Raw genomic sequence first — 12,904 nt, 5'->3', positions numbered from 1 at the left:
ATCAGCTCTGACCCTGTGCCTCATGGGAACAGTCCAGTCCGAACTACCAAGCCATGTCTTTCCCAGACCGGAATCAAGCATCCAAGGACCGGTTTCTGGCTATCAGCCTTCATCAGCCAGGATAGCTTGACTCCAGTGGTGTGGAGAGCCTGGGACTCACGTCTGAGCATACCCAGCCCACTCGGGGTGAAAATGTAAAAAAACAGTTGATGGACAGAATGTAGAACAATGTCACACATTCACACCAGTACAAGGATCTGGGCCTAAATCCATCGTTTTTTTGCACTCCACACCACCCTGGGTTAGACACTGGCTATATGCAAATAAGCTCTGACCCTGTGCCTCATGGGAACAGTCCAGTCCGAAACAAAGCCATGTCTTTCCCAGACCGGAATCAAGCATCCAAGGACCGGTTTCTGGCTATCAGCCTTCATCAGCCTGGATAGCTTGACTCCAGTGGTGTGGAGAGCCTGGGACTCACGTCTGTGCATACCCAGCCCACTCGGGGTGAACATTTAAAAAAACACAGTTGATGGACAGAATGCAGAACAATGTCATACATTCACCCCAGTACAAGGATCTGGGCCTAAATCCATCATTTTTTTGCACTCCACACCACCCTGGGTTAGACACTGGCTATATGCAAATCAGCTCTGACCCTGTGCCTCATGGGAACAGTCCAGTCCGAACTACCAAGCCATGTCTTTCCCAGCCCTGAATCACGCATCCAAGGACCGGTCTCTGGCTATCAGCCTTCATCAGCCTGGATAGCTTGACTCCAGTGGTGTGGAGAGCCTGCGACTCACGTCTGAGCATACCCAGCCCACTCGGGGTGAAAATTTCAAAAAACACAGTTGATGGACAGAATGTAGAACAATGTCATACATTCACCCCAGTACAAGGATCTGGGCCTAAATCCATCATTTTTTTGCACTCCACACCACCCTGGGTTAGACACTGGCTATATGCAAATCAGCTCTGACCCTGTGCCTCATGGGAACAGTCCAGTCCGAACTACCAAGCCATGTCTTTCCCAGTTCGGAATCAAGCATCCAAGGACCGGTTTCTGGCTATCAGCCTTCATCAGCCTGGATAGCTTGACTCCAGTGGTGTGGAGAGCCTGGGACTCACGTCTGAGCATACCCAGCCCACTCGGGGTGAAAATTTCAAAAAACACAGTTGATGGACAGAATGTAGAACAATGTCATACATTCACCCCAGTACAAGGATCTGGGCCTAAATCCATCATTTTTTTGCACTCCACAGCACCCTGGGTTAGACACTGGCTATATGCAAATCAGCTCTGACCCTGTGCCTCATGGGAACAGTCCAGTTCGAACTACCAAGCCATGTCTTTCCCAGACCGGATGAAGCATCCAAGGACCGGTTTCTGGCTATCAGCCTTCATCAGCCTGGATAGCTTGACTCCAGTGGTGTGGAGAGCCTGGGACTCACGTCTGAGCATACCCAGCCCACTCGGGGTGAAAATTTAAAAAAACACAGTTGATGGACAGAATGTAGAACAATGTCATACATTCACCCGAGTACAAGGATTTGGGCCTAAATCCATCATTTGTTTGCACTCCACACCACCCTGGGTTAGACACTGGCTATATGCAAATCAGCTCTGACCCTGTGCCTCATGGGAACAGTCCAGTCCGAACTACCAAGCCATGTCTTTCCCAGACCGGAATCAAGCATCCAAGGACCGGTTTCTGGCTATCAGCCTTCATCAGCCTGGATAGCTTGACTCCAGTGGTGTGGAGAGCCTGGGACTCACGTCTGAGCATACCCAGCCCACTCGGGGTGAACATTTAAAAAAACACAGTTGATGGACAGAATGTAGAACAATGTCATACATTCACCCCAGTACAAGGATCTGGGCCTAAATCCATCATTTTTTTGCACTCCACACCACCCTGGGTTAGACACTGGCTATATGCAAATGAGCTCTGACCCTGTGCCTCATGGGAACAGTCCAGTCCGAACTACCAAGCCATGTCTTTCCCAGACCGGAATCAAGCATCCAAGGACCGGTTTCTGGCTATCAGCCTTCATCAGCCTGGATAGCTTGACTCCAGTGGTGTGGAGAGCCTGGGACTCACGTCTGAGCATACCCAGCCCACTCGGGGTGAAAATTTCAAAAAACACAGTTGATGGACAGAATGTAGAACAATGTCATACATTCACCCCAGTACAAGGATCTGGGCCTAAATCCATCATTTTTGTGCACTCCACACCACCCTGGGTTAGACACTGGCTATATGCAAATGAGCTCTGACCCTGTGCCTCATGGGAACAGTCCAGTCCGAACTACCAAGCCATGTCTTTCCCAGACCGGAATCAAGCATCCAAGGACCGGTTTCTGGCTATCAGCCTTCATCAGCCTGGATAGCTTGACTCCAGTGGTGTGGAGAGCCTGGGACTCACGTCTGAGCATACCCAGCCCACTCGGGGTGAAAATTTCAAAAAACACAGTTGATGGACAGGATGTAGAACAATGTCATACATTCACCCCAGTACAAGGATCTGGGCCTAAATCCATCATTTTTTTGCACTCCACACCACCCTGGGTTAGACACTGGCTATATGCAAATCAGCTCTCCACCCTGTGCCTCATGGGAACAGTCCAGTCCGAACTACCAAGCCATGTCTTTCCCAGACCGGAATCAAGCATCCAAGGCCCGGTTTCTGGCTATCAGCCTTCATCAGCCTGGATAGCTTGACTCCAGTGGTGTGGAGAGCCTGGGACTCACGTCTGAGCATACCCAGCCCACTCGGGTGAAAATGTCAAAAAACACAGTTGATGGGCAGAATGTAGAACAATGTCATACATTCACCCCAGTACAAGGATCTGGGCCTAAATCCATCATTTGTTTGCACTCCACACCACCCTGGGTTAGACACTGGCTATATGCAAATCAGCTCTGACCCTGTGCCTCATGGGAACAGTCCAGTCCGAACTACCAAGCCATGTCTTTCCCAGACCGGAATCAAGCATCCAAGGACCGGTTTCTGGCTATCAGCCTTCATCAGCCTGGATAGCTTGACTCCAGTGGTGTGGAGAGCCTGGGACTCGCGTCTGAGCATACCCAGCCCACTCAGGGTGAAAATTTCAAAAAACACAGTTTCTGGCTATCAGCCTTCATCAGCCTGGATAGCTTGACTCCAGTGGTGTGGAGAGCCTGGGACTGACCCTGTGCCTCATGGGAACAGTCCAGTCCGAACTACCAAGCCAGGTCTTTCCCAGACCGGAATCAAGCATCCAAGGACCGGTTTCTGGCTATCAGCCTTCATCAGCCTGGCTAGCTTGACTCCAGTGGTGTGGAGAGCCTGGGACTCGCGTCTGAGCATACCAAGCCCACTCTGGGTGAAAATTTCAAAAAACGCAGTTGATGGACAGAATGTAGAACAATGTCATACATTCACCCCAGTACAAGGATCTGGGCCTAAATCCATCATTTTTTTGCACTCCACACCACCCTGGGTTAGACACTGGCTATATGCAAATCAGCTCTGACCCTGTGCCTCATGGGAACAGTCCAGTCTGAACTACCAAGCCATGTCTTTCCCAGACCGGAATCAAGCATCCAAGGACCGGTTTCTGGCTATCAGCCTTCATCAGCCTGGATAGCTTGACTCCAGTGGTGTGGAGAGCCTGGGACTCACGTCTGAGCATACCCAGCCCACTCGGGGTGAAAATTTCAAAAAACACAGTTGATGGACAGAATGTAGAACAATGTCATACATTCACCCCAGTACAAGGATCTGGGCCTAAATCCATCATTTTTTTGCACTCCACACCACCCTGCGTTAGACACTGGCTATATGCAAATCAGCTGTGACCCTGTGCCTCATGGGAACAGTCCAGTCCGAACTACCAAGCCATGTCTTTCCCAGACTGGAATCAAGCATCCAAGGACCGGTTTCTGGCTATTAGCCTTCATCAGCCTGGATAGCTTAACTCCAGTGGTGTGGAGAGCCTGGGACTCACGTCTGAGCATACCCAGCCCACTCGGGGTGAAAATTTCAAAAAACACAGTTGATGGACAGAATGTAGAACAATGTCATACATTCACCCCAGTACAAGGATCTGGGCCTAAATCCATCATTTTTTTGCACTCCACACCACCCTGGGTTAGACACTGGCTATATGCAAATCAGCTCTGACCCTGTGCCTCATGGGAACAGTCCAGTCCGAACTACCAAGCCATGTCTTTCCCAGACCGGAATCAAGCATCCAAGGACCGGTTTCTGGCTATCAGCCTTCATCAGCCTGGATAGCTTGACTCCAGTGGTGTGGAGAGCCTGGGACTCACGTCTGAGCATACCCAGCCCACTCGGGGTGTAAATTTAAAAAAACACAGTTGATGGACAGAATGTAGAACAATGTCATACATTCACCCCAGTACAAGGATCTGGGCTTAAATCCATCATTGTTTTGCACTCCACACCACCCTGGGTTAGACACTGGCTATATGCAAATCAGCTCTGACCCTGTGCCTCATGGGAACAGTACAGTCCGAACTACCAAGCCATGTCTTTCCCAGACCGGAATCAAGCATCCAAGGACCGGTTTCTGGCTATCAGCCTTCATCAGCCTGGATAGCTTGACTCCAGTGGTGTGGAGAGCCTGGGACTCACGTCTGAGCATACCCAGCCCACTCGGGGTGAAAATTTCAAAAAACACAGTTGATGGACAGAATGTAGAACAATGTCATACATTCACCCCAGTACAAGGATCTGGGCCTAAATCCATCATTTTGTTGCACTCCACACCACCCTGGGTTAGACACTGGCTATATGCAAATCAGCTCTGACCCTGTGCCTCATGGGAACAGTCCAGTCCGAACTACCAAGCCATGTCTTTCCCAGACCGGAATCAAGCATCCAAGGACCGGTTTCTGGCTATCAGCCTTCATCAGCCTGGATAGCTTGACTCCAGTGGTGTGGAGAGCCTGGGACTCACGTCTGAGCATACCCAGCCCACTCGGGGTGAAAATTTTAAAAAACACAGTTGATGGACAGAATGTAGAACAATGTCATACATTCACCCCAGTACAAGGATCTGGGCCTAAATCCATCATTTTTTTTCACTCCACACCACCCTGGGTTAGACACTGGCTATATGCAAATCAGCTCTGACCCTGTGCCTCATGGGAACAGTCCAGTCCGAACTACCAAGCCATGTCTTTCCCAGACCGGAATCAAGCATCCAAGGACCGGTTTCTGGCTATCAGCCTTCATCAGCCTGGATAGCTTGACTCCAGTGGTGTGGAGAGCCTGGGACTCACGTCTGAGCATACCCAGCCCACTCGGGGTGTAAATTTAAAAAAACACAGTTGATGGACAGAATGTAGAACAATGTCATACATTCACCCCAGTACAAGGATCTGGGCTTAAATCCATCATTGTTTTGCACTCCACACCACCCTGGGTTAGACACTGGCTATATGCAAATCAGCTCTGACCCTGTGCCTCATGGGAACAGTACAGTCCGAACTACCAAGCCATGTCTTTCCCAGACCGGAATCAAGCATCCAAGGACCGGTTTCTGGCTATCAGCCTTCATCAGCCTGGATAGCTTGACTCCAGTGGTGTGGAGAGCCTGGGACTCACGTCTGAGCATACCCAGCCCACTCGGGGTGAAAATTTCAAAAAACACAGTTGATGGACAGAATGTAGAACAATGTCATACATTCACCCCAGTACAAGGATCTGGGCCTAAATCCATCATTTTGTTGCACTCCACACCACCCTGGGTTAGACACTGGCTATATGCAAATCAGCTCTGACCCTGTGCCTCATGGGAACAGTCCAGTCCGAACTACCAAGCCATGTCTTTCCCAGACCGGAATCAAGCATCCAAGGACCGGTTTCTGGCTATCAGCCTTCATCAGCCTGGATAGCTTGACTCCAGTGGTGTGGAGAGCCTGGGACTCACGTCTGAGCATACCCAGCCCACTCGGGGTGAAAATTTAAAAAAACACAGTTGATGGACAGAATGTAGAACAATGTCATACATTCACCCCAGTACAAGGATCTGGGCCTAAATCCATCATTTTTTTTCACTCCACACCACCCTGGGTTAGACACTGGCTATATGCAAATCAGCTCTGACCCTGTGCCTCATGGGAACAGTCCAGTCCGAACTACCAAGCCATGTCTTTCCCAGACCGGAATCAAGCATCCAAGGACCGGTTTCTGGCTATCAGCCTTCATCAGCCTGGATAGCTTGACTCCAGTGGTGTGGAGAGCCTGGGACTCACGTCTGAGCATACCCAGCCCACTCGGGGTGAAAATTTCAAAAAACACAGTTGATGGACAGAATGCAGAACAATGTCATACATTCACCCCAGTACAAGGATCTGGGCCTAAATCCATCATTTTTTTGCACTCCACACCACCCTGGGTTAGACACTGGCTATATGCAAATCAGCTCTGACCCTGTGCCTCATGGGAACAGTCTAGTCCGAACTACCAAGCCATGTCTTTCCCAGACCACAATCAAGCATCCAAGGACCGGTTTCTGGCTATCAGCCTTCATCAGCCTGGATAGCTTGACTCCAGTGGTGTGGAGAGCCTGGGACTCACGTCTGAGCATACCCAGCCCACTCGGGGTGAAAATTTCAAAAAACACAGTTGATGGACAGAATGTAGAACAATGTCATACATTCACCCCAGTACAAGGATCTGGGCCTAAATCCATCATTTTTTTGCACTCCACACCACCCTGGGTTAGACACTGGCTATATGCAAATCAGCTCTGACCCTGTGCCTCATGGGAACAGTCCAGTCCGAACTACCAAGCCATGTCTTTCCCAGACCGGAATCAAGCATCCATGGACCGGTTTCTGGCTATCAGCCTTCATCAGCCTGGATAGCTTGACTCCAGTGGTGTGGAGAGCCTGGGACTCACGTCTGAGCATACCCAGCCCACTCGCGGTGAAAATTTAAAAAAACACAGTTGATGGACAGATAGTAGAACAATGTCATACATTCACCCCAGTACAAGGATCTGGGCCTAAATCCATCATTTTTTTGCACTCCACACCACCCTGGGTTAGACACTGGCTATATGCAAATCAGCTCTGACCCTGTGCCTCATGGGAACAGTCCAGTCCGAACTACCAAGCCATGTCTTTCCCAGACCGGAATCAAGCATCCAAGGACCGGTTTCTGGCTATCAGCCTTCATCAGCCTGGATAGCTTGACTCCAGTGGTGTGGAGAGCCTGGGACTCACGTCTGAGCATACCCAGCCCACTCGGGGTGAAAATTTCAAAAAACACAGTTGATGGACAGAATGTAGAACAATGTCATACATTCACCCCAGTACAAGGATCTGGGCCTAAATCCATCATTTTTTTTGCACTCCACACCACCCTGGGTTAGACACTGGCTATATGCAAATCAGCTCTGACCCTGTGCCTCATGGGAACAGTCCAGTCCGAACTACCAAGCCATGTCTTTCCCAGACCGGAATCAAGCATCCAAGGACCGGTTTCTGGCTATCAGCCTTCATCAGCCTGGATAGCTTGACTCCAGTGGTGTGGAGAGCCTGGGACTCACGTCTGAGCATACCCAGCCCACTCGGGTGAAAATTTCAAAAAACACAGTTGATGGACAGAATGTAGAACAATGTCATACATTCACCCCAGTACAAGGATCTGGGCCTAAATCCATCATTTTTTTGCACTCCACACCACCCTGGGTTAGACACTGGCTATATGCAAATCAGCTCTGACCCTGTGCCTCATGGGAACAGTCTAGTCCGAACTACCAAGCCATGTCTTTCCCAGACCGGAATCAAGCATCCAAGGACCGGTTTCTGGCTATCAGCCTTCATCAGCCTGGATAGCTTGACTCCAGTGGTGTGGAGAGCCTGGGACTCACGTCTGAGCATACCCAGCCCACTCGGGGTGAAAATTTCAAAAAACACAGTTGATGGACAGAATGTAGAACAATGTCATACATTCACCCCAGTACAAGGATCGGGCCTAAATCCATCATTTTTTTGCACTCCACACCACCCTGGGTTAGACACTGGCTATATGCAAATCAGCTCTGACCCTGTTCCTCATGGGAACAGTCTAGTCCGAACTACCAAGCCATGTCTTTCCCAGACCGGAATCAAGCATCCAAGGACCGGTTTCTGGCTATCAGCCTTCATCAGCCTGGATAGCTTGACTCCAGTGGTGTGGAGAGCCTGGGACTCACGTCTGAGCATACCCAGCCCACTCGGGGTGAAAATTTCAAAAAACACAGTTGATGGACAGAATGTAGAACAATGTCATACATTCACCCCAGTACAAGGATCTGGGCCTAAATCCATCATTTTTTTGCACTCCACACCACCCTGGGTTAGACACTGGCTATATGCAAATCAGCTCTGACCCTGTGCCTCATGGGAACAGTCCAGTCCGAACTACCAAGCCATGTCTTTCCCAGACCGGAATCAAGCATCCAAGGACCGGTTTCTGGCTATCAGCCTTCATCAGCCTGGATAGCTTGACTCCAGTGGTGTGGAGAGCCTGGGACTCACGTCTGAGCATACCCAGCCCACTCGGGGTGAAAATTTCAAAAAACACAGTTGATGGACAGAATGTAGAACAATGTCATACATTCACCCCAGTACAAGGATCTGGGCCTAAATCCATCATTTTTTTGCACTCCACACCACCCTGGGTTAGACACTGGCTATATGCAAATCAGCTCTGACCCTGTGCCTCATGGGAACAGTCCAGTCCGAACTACCAAGCCATGTCTTTCCCAGACCGGAATCAAGCATCCAAGGACCGGTTTCTGGCTATCAGCCTTCATCAGCCTGGATAGCTTGACTCCAGTGGAGTGGAGAGCCTGGGACTCACGTCTGAGCATACCCAGCCCACTCGGGGTGAAAAATTCAAAAAACACAGTTGATGGACAGAATGTAGAACAATGTCATACATTCACCCCAGTACAAGGATCTGGGCCTAAATCCATCATTTTTTTGTACTCCACACCACCCTGGGTTAGACACTGGCTATATGCAAATCAGCTCTGACCCTGTGCCTCATGGGAACAGTCCAGTCCGAACTACCAAGCCATGTCTTTCCCAGACCGGAATCAAGCATCCAAGGACCGGTTTCTGGCTATCAGCCTTCATCAGCCTGGATAGCTTGACTCCAGTGGTGTGGAGAGCCTGGGACTCACGTCTGAGCATACCCAGCCCACTCGGAGCGAAAATTTAAAAAAACACAGTTGATGGACAGAATGTAGAACAATGTCATACATTCACCCCAGTACAAGGATCTGGGCCTAAATCCATCATTTTTTTGCACACCACACCAACCCGGGTTAGACACTGGCTATATGCAAATCAGCTCTGACCCTGTGCCTCATGGGAACAGTCCAGTCCGAACTACCAAGCCATGTCTTTCCCAGACCGGAATCAAGCATCCAAGGACCGGTTTCTGGCTATCAGCCTTCATCAGCCTGGATAGCTTGACTCCAGTGGTGTGGAGAGCCTGGGACTCACGTCTGAGCATACCCAGCCTACTCGGGGTGTAAATTTAAAAAAACACAGTTGATGGACAGAATGTAGAACAATGTCATACATTCACCCCAGTACAAGGATCTGGGCTTAAATCCATCATTGTTTTGCACTCCACACCACCCTGGGTTAGACACTGGCTATATGCAAATCAGCTCTGACCCTGTGCCTCATGGGAACAGTCCAGTCCGAACTACCAAGCCAGGTCTTTCCCAGACCGGAATCAAGCATCCAAGGACCGGTTTCTGGCTATCAGCCTTCATCAGCCTGGATAGCTTGACTCCAGTGGTGTGGAGAGCCTGGGACTCGCGTCTGAGCATACCAAGCCCACTCGGGGTGAAAATTTCAAAAAACGCAGTTGATGGACAGAATGTAGAACAATGTCATACATTCACCCCAGTACAAGGATCTGGGCCTAAATCCATCATTTTTTTGCACTCCACACCACCCTGGGTTAGACACTGGCTATATGCAAATCAGCTCTGACCCTGTGCCTCATGGGAACAGTCCAGTCTGAACTACCAAGCCATGTCTTTCCCAGACCGGAATCAAGCATCCAAGGACCGGTTTCTGGCTATCAGCCTTCATCAGCCTGGATAGCTTGACTCCAGTGGTGTGGAGAGCCTGGGACTCACGTCTGAGCATACCCAGCCCACTCGGGGTGAACATTTCAAAAAACACAGTTGATGGACAGAATGTAGAACAATGTCATACATTCACCCCAGTACAAGGATCTGGGCCTAAATCCATCATTTTTTTGCACTCCACACCACCCTGCGTTAGACACTGGCTATATGCAAATCAGCTGTGACCCTGTGCCTCATGGGAACAGTCCAGTCCGAACTACCAAGCCATGTCTTTCCCAGACTGGAATCAAGCATCCAAGGACCGGTTTCTGGCTATCAGCCTTCATCAGCCTGGATAGCTTAACTCCAGTGGTGTGGAGAGCCTGGGACTCACGTCTGAGCATACCCAGCCCACTCGGGGTGAAAATTTCAAAAAACACAGTTGATGGACAGAATGTAGAACAATGTCATACATTCACCCCAGTACAATGATCTGGGCCTAAATCCATCATTTTTTTGCACTCCACACCACCCTGGGTTAGACACTGGCTATATGCAAATCAGCTCTGACCCTGTGCCTCATGGGAACAGTCCAGTCCAAACTACCAAGCCATGTCTTTCCCAGACCGGAATCAAGCATCCAAGGACCGGTTTCTGGCTATCAGCCTTCGTCAGCCTGGATAGCTTGACTCCAGTGGTGTGGAGAGCCTGGGACTCACGTCTGAGCATACCCAGCCCACTCGGGGTGTAAATTTAAAAAAACACAGTTGATGGACAGAATGTAGAACAATGTCATACATTCACCCCAGTACAAGGATCTGGGCTTAAATCCATCATTGTTTTGCACTCCACACCACCCTGGGTTAGACACTGGCTATATGCAAATCAGCTCTGACCCTGTGCCTCATGGGAACAGTACAGTCCGAACTACCAAGCCATGTCTTTCCCAGACCGGAATCAAGCATCCAAGGACCGGTTTCTGGCTATCAGCCTTCATCAGCCTGGATAGCTTGACTCCAGTGGTGTGGAGAGCCTGGGACTCACGTCTGAGCATACCCAGCCCACTCGGGGTGAAAATTTAAAAAAACACAGTTGATGGACAGAAGGTAGAACAATGTCATACATTCACCCCAGTACAAGGATCTGGGCCTAAATCCATCATTTTTTTGCACTCCACACCACCCTGGGTTAGACACTGGCTATATGCAAATCAGCTCTGACCCTGTGCCTCATGGGAACAGTCCAGTCCGAACTACCAAGCCATGTCTTTCCCAGACCGGAATCAAGCATCCAAGGACCGGTTTCTGGCTATCAGCCTTCATCAGCCTGGATAGCTTGACTCCAGTGGTGTGGAGAGCCTGGGACTCACGTCTGAGCATACCCAGCCCACTCGGGGTGAAAATTTCAAAAAACACAGTTGATGGACAGAATGTAGAACAATGTCATACATTCACCCCAGTACAAGGATCTGGGCCTAAATCCATCATTTTTTTGCACTCCACACCACCCTGGGTTAGACACTGGCTATATGCAAATCAGCTCTGACCCTGTGCCTCATGGGAACAGTCCAGTCCGAACTACCAAGCCATGTCTTTCCCAGACCGGAATCAAGCATCCAAGGACCGGTTTCTGGCTATCAGCCTTCATCAGCCTGGATAGCTTGACTCCAGTGGTGTGGAGAGCCTGGGACTCACGTCTGAGCATACCCAGCCCACTCGGGGTGAAAATTTAAAAAAACACAGTTGATGGACAGAATGTAGAACAATGTCATACATTCACCCCAGTACAAGGATCTGGGCCTAAATCCATCATTTTTTTGCACTCCACACCACCCTGGGTTAGACACTGGCTATATGCAAATCAGCTCTGACCCTGTGCCTCATGGGAACAGTCCAGTCCGAACTACCAAGCCATGTCTTTCCCAGACCGGAATCAAGCATCCAAGGACCGGTTTCTGGCTATCAGCCTTCATCAGCCTGGATAGCTTGACTCCAGTGGTGTGGAGAGCCTGGGACTCACGTCTGAGCATACCCAGCCCACTCGGGGTGAAAAATTCAAAAAACACAGTTGATGGACAGAATGTAGAACAATGTCATACATTCACCCCAGTACAAGGTTCTGGGCCTAAATCCATCATTTTTTTGCACTCCACACCACCCTGGGTTAGACACTGGCTATATGCAAATCAGCTCTGACCCTGTGCCTCATGGGAACAGTCCAGTCCGAACTACCAAGCCATGTCTTTCCCAGACCGGAATCAAGCATCCAAGGACCGGTTTCTGGCTATCAGCCTTCATCAGCCTGGATAGCTTGACTCCAGTGGTGTGGAGAGCCTGGGACTCACGTCTGAGCATACCCAGCCCACTCGGGGTGAAAATTTAAAAAAACACAGTTGATGGACAGAATGTAGAACAATGTCATACATTCACCCCAGTACAAGGATCTGGGCCTAAATCCATCATTTTTTTGCACACCACACCAACCCGGGTTAGACACTGGCTATATGCAAATCAGCTCTGACCCTGTGCCTCATGGGAACAGTCCAGTCCGAACTACCAAGCCATGTCTTTCCCAGACCGGAATCAAGCATCCAAGGACCGGTTTCTGGCTATCAGCCTTCATCAGCCTGGATAGCTTGACTCCAGTGGTGTGGAGAGCCTGGGACTCACGTCTGAGCATACCCAGCCCACTCAGGGTGAAAATTTCAAAAAACACAGTTGATGGACAGAATGTAGAACAATGTCATACATTCACCCCAGTACAAGGATCTGGGCCTTAATCCATCATTCTTTTGCACTCCACACC

This window comes from Lissotriton helveticus, chromosome 8 (genome assembly GCF_964261635.1).
Source record: "Lissotriton helveticus chromosome 8, aLisHel1.1, whole genome shotgun sequence".
Taxonomy (NCBI): domain Eukaryota; kingdom Metazoa; phylum Chordata; class Amphibia; order Caudata; family Salamandridae; genus Lissotriton; species Lissotriton helveticus.
The sequence above is the reverse complement of the archived record's forward strand: the minus strand, read 5'-3'. Positions refer to the sequence as shown.